Source organism: Palaemon carinicauda, chromosome 12 (genome assembly GCF_036898095.1).
Source record: "Palaemon carinicauda isolate YSFRI2023 chromosome 12, ASM3689809v2, whole genome shotgun sequence".
NCBI lineage: Eukaryota > Metazoa > Arthropoda > Malacostraca > Decapoda > Palaemonidae > Palaemon > Palaemon carinicauda.
The window spans coordinates 50,128,798-50,133,748 of NC_090736.1; positions in this window are offsets into that span (position 1 = coordinate 50,128,798).

Below are 4,951 nucleotides of genomic sequence, written 5' to 3' on the forward strand. Positions count from 1 at the left end.
AGAGAGCGCAGTACTCTCTCCTGCTCGTGTCTTGATATCCTTTCGGAATCTTGAAGTCTCTTGACAGAACCCGCTATCTCCTTCCTTTTCTTCGCCGGGGTAGAGAAACGGTGTGACAAAAGGTCCCAGTGGATCTTAGCCACTGGAACTTTTGAGATGGAGAAAGTCGAGACTTTTTCTGTTGATCTTGAAGCCTAGGTACTCTAGGAACTGGATCACTTGACTGGAAGCTTGAAAGCATTCTGTCTCGGATGCTGACCACACCAACCAGTCGTCCAGGTAGGCTACTACCTGAATTCCGTTTAGGCGAAATTGTTTGAGAGCTACGCTCGCAAGCTTCATAAAAATCCTTGGGGCTATGTTTAGCCCGAATGGCATGGCTCCGAAGGCGTATAGTCTTCGTTGTAGCCTGAACCCTAGGTAGGGGGAGAGTCGATGGCTAATTGGAATGTGCCAGTAGGCGTCTGACAAGTCTATAGAGACGGAATATGCCCTCTTGGGCAGTAAGGTCCTTATGTGTTGCAGTGTTAGCATTTTGAATTTGCAATTCACTATGAACTTGTTAAGTGGCGACAAGTCCAGAATGACTCTGAGCTTTTCCGAGTCTTTCTTGGGAACACAAAACAGCCTCCCTTAGAAATTGATGGGCTTCACCCTTTTTCTCCAACAGTTCTTGAACGTACTCCTCCATAACGGGGGTGGAGTGTTGGAAAAACCGAAGGTACGGGGGTGGAGTGCTGTACCAGCTCCCGCCCAGTCCATTCTTGAGTAGGCTGTGAGCCCAGGGATCAAAGGTCCACCGATCCCGAAATTTCAGAAGTCTCCCTCCTACCGGTATCACCTCACTTGGACTGCCGTCCTGAGGTCTTGCCTTCCTGACCACGACCACCCCTGAATCCCCTTCCCCTTGAGGGGCGTCTAGACGAGCCTCTGGCTGCTCCTCTAGGCTTTGCTTGAAAGGAAGTAGACTGCCCTTCGAACGCTGGGGTGAATGCCGTGGACTGTGTCGACACGGCCTGGGGTACCCACTGAAAGGTGGTCGGGGTTTGTGCCACGATCTGGGGCACTGGGGGCAATGGCAATTGCAGTTGCTGTTGCTGTCTAAGAGGCTTGGCTGGCCGAGACGGTAACCTAGTCCTCATAGTCTTCCTCTTTGGTTGAGGACCCTCATCCGGGGAAGACTTTCTTTTGATAGCCAGGCCCCACTTCTGGAGAAGGTTCTATTCTCCAAGGCGGCTTTATCAACAACTTCTTTGACCAAGTCGGTAGGGAAAAAGGTCTTTTCCCCAAATGTTGGAGGAGATTAGTTTCTTTAGCTCGTGCCTCACCGTAGCCGAGGTAAACACAAACCCCTTAAAAGCTCTCCTTGCCTTGACGAAGCCATAAAGGTCCTTCGTCACTGTGGCCAGATGAGGCTTGGCCACTACCATGAACATTTTATGGACCTTGGGGTCACTTGCCATCGTCTCGAGAGTAGTCTGAAGAGACATTGAGGCAGTCAGTCTATCTTTTGTATCGAACTCACTTCGCAAAAGAAAGCCAGACAGCTTAGGGAGGTCCTTGCCGAACTGACGTCCGGCAATATCAGCCTCCAACTTTCCCACTGAGAACGTAAGATGGACGTCCTTCCAGTCTTTGTGGTCCATAGGCAGGGCCAGCGACAAGGGTTTACACTCCTCTAGGGAGGGGCAAGACTTGCCGGCCTCGATTGCTTTTAGTACAGCCAGAAACCCTTTCTGTAAAAGGGGGAAGGCTCTAGTAGGCGAGGACACAAAGGAAGGGAGCTTCCTATTCAATGCAGCTACCTTTGAGTTAGAGAAGCCCCTCTCTTTCATCGAGGATGAAAGTAGAGCTTGAGCCTTAGCATGGTCCATCACTATGACCTCCTTCGGCTCTGTCTCCTCCTTTGAAGCTGGTTCCTTCCTCAGCCGGACATAACAGTCCGGATATGATGCCTTGCTGGGCCAGAATTCCACCCTCCAGGGGAACTGAGCCCAGCTTATCCGAGATGACGATCTTTCCAGTCGTCATCGGCATGTGCTCAGCATACCTCCATGCATGGTTAGCATCTGAGCACAAGGGAAGGTCTTTCACATTGAGCTTTTTCTGGGGCCCATGTGATTCTGCAAGGCACTGCATTCGCAGTTCCATTGCAGCCGCCTTCTCCTGATTCTCCTTCTGCATTTGTTGGATCATTCCAACAATAGAAGAGAGGGCCTGTCCCAGCTCTACTGGGAGACCGGCCGATGTAGAGGGGCTTGAACTTCATCCTGGGCTTCTGCCAGGAGGTCTTCCTCCTGACACCCGTCCACATCAGACATCCTGTCATTTAGCTGGATGTCTTGCATCGCGACCGCGACTTCAGCATCCACCTGGATCTGAACTTAGGGGATCTCCTCTTGAGGCTGGGGAATCACTGCATCAGCTGATGCCTTAGGGAAAGGATACGCCCTCATCTTATCACTTGGAAGATAAGGGCCAGAAGTGTTTTTTTTGGAAGCCCCTTACCCAGGTACGAAGCTTCTTCCTAGCTATTTAAATGTCTCATTAATCAGGTTAGTGCACACAGTACATACCTGAGGGTCCCAATACCGGAGATCATCCTTGAAGACAGCGTATGCTGCGTGTCTCCTACAAAACTCATGTCCGCAGAGGTTCTTGCTGCTGACATTGCAGAAAGCACTTCCCCACTTCGGAGTGTCCTTCTGTAAAGAGAAGAAATTTCCATGAGTATCAAGTGAACTATGTGTCACTGGATATGCATAGTATAGCATAACAATTCAGAAAGGAAAGACACACACTTGTGTTTCCCTCACAACCCATTGTTGCAGCCTTCCAGATAATAAAATAAAAAATGGTTTATCTCTTCTAGAGTAACCAATGCTAGGTTTCCAGAGGAAACAGGTGGAGCTCACACCTAAGCAATGATTTTAAAATCCTGGATAATAGACAGGGAAGAACTCAGCTTCCTATCTGAGGGCAACAGCAAAGGGATGTGCAAGAAAACACAATAGTGTTAGAAGATACAGTGCTGTACCAAAACCTTTACTATAGTTTTCTTCTTACTGTATATGCTATACAGAAGAATACTAGTACAGTATAGGGGGATGTGTGCCGGCCTGCCTTTGCCGGCCGGCACACACCACAACTAGCTTTAAAGTATACTACTTAACAGCTATAGGGCGGCAGCACTCTGGTTCAAATGCCTGTGCTGGTCGAGGTAGTAGGTTGGCCAGGGCACCAGCCACCCGTTGAGATACTACCGCTAGAGAGTTATGGGGTCTTTTGACTGGCCAGACAGTACTACATTGGATCCTCCTCTCTGGTTAGGGTTCATTTCCCCTTTGCCTACATACACACTGAATAGTCTGGCATATTCTTTACATATTCTCCTCTATCCTCATACACCTGACAACACAGATTACCAAACAATTCTTCATCACCCAAGGGGTTACTGCACTGTAATTGTTCAGTGCCACTTTCCTCTTGGTAAGGGTAGAAGAGACTCTTTAGCTATGGTAAGCAGCTCTTCTAGGAGAAGGACACTCCAAAATCAAACCACTGTTCTCTAGTCTTGGGTAGTGCCATAGCCTCTGTACCATGGCCTTTCACTGTCTTGGGTTAGAGTTCTCTTGCTTGAGGGTACACTCGAGCACACTCTCCTATCTTATTTCTATTCCTCTTGTTTTGTTAAAGTTTTTATAGTTTATATAGGAGATATTTATTGTTGTTACTCTTCTTAGAATATTTTATTTTCCTTTTTTCCTTTCCGCACTGAGCTATTTTCCCTGTTGGAGCCCCTGGGCTTATAGCATACTGCTTTTCCAACTAGGGTTGTAGCTTAGTAAGTAATAATAATAATAAAATAATAACTGCCGGCTGGTAACAGCCAGTGTTGGCCGGCAATGGCTGCCGGCCAGCAACTACACAAGGTAGTACCCAGCTGCCGGACACACTCTTGGTGACCGGCAGACAAGGACTGACATAAGCCGGCCGGCAAAGGTACAAGACCGATGCCAGCCGGCAGCAAAAGAACCAGAGGACTACACCTGCCCGGCTGCCGGCCTCATAGGCCGGCAGCCGGTCTCATAGGCCGGCAGCCGGGACAGGTAAAGCACTAGAAGAAAAATAGAATGGATGCCGGGATAAGAGTGTACACAACCTCCAAGCCCGGCAACCGAAAGAGTGCATATAAGGAAGGGGAGAAACTAATTCAGGCTTCCTTGACCAATGCCGTCCGGCTCTGCCGGCAGGCATGGATGAGGGACCAAGAGAGGTCCGGGCAGCACTCGAAAACATAAGACCCTTGCCGGCCAGCAACTCTGCCGGCCGGCAAGGTACAGTACAGTAATGGCTAGGCCATTACGGAGATAGAGGGGGAAGGGACAAGAGGGTCCTGCCAACCTTGCTTTAGTGACAAATCACCGGCAGCCAAGAAACTTATCTTAGCCTAAGGGAGATCTAAGGGGAAAGGCCAGCAATACTTGCCAGCTTCCAGAGCACCAAAGCAAGGAAGGCGTTGCTACTCCCAAGGGAAGAACTTATCCTCCCCCGAGAACAGCAACAGGACTAGTCTGGTAGATCACAAAAGAAGGAATCATAACTACAGAAACCTTCGGTAGTGACCTAAGGGAGCTAAGCTCCCTTTGTATGTGTTATGTCAGCGAGGGGTACTCTGCCCCAAGCCAGACAACACAGACTCAGACTAAAAACTCTGTTGTTCTGTCCCTCTTGAACCATAACTACAGGAACAGGAAGGTACAGTAACACCCTAGTATAGTTTTATCGAAAATAAATTCGGAAAAAACCACTTAGGGATAAGCCCAAGGCTTAAACAGAGGGAAAGGGATTGCATACCTTCTCCGAAGAAAAGAAAGCAACCGGGGAGTATGATAAAGTATACTAAGGCTCCATAAGCAATTAGCCTAGGCACCAGGAGAATCGATTACCT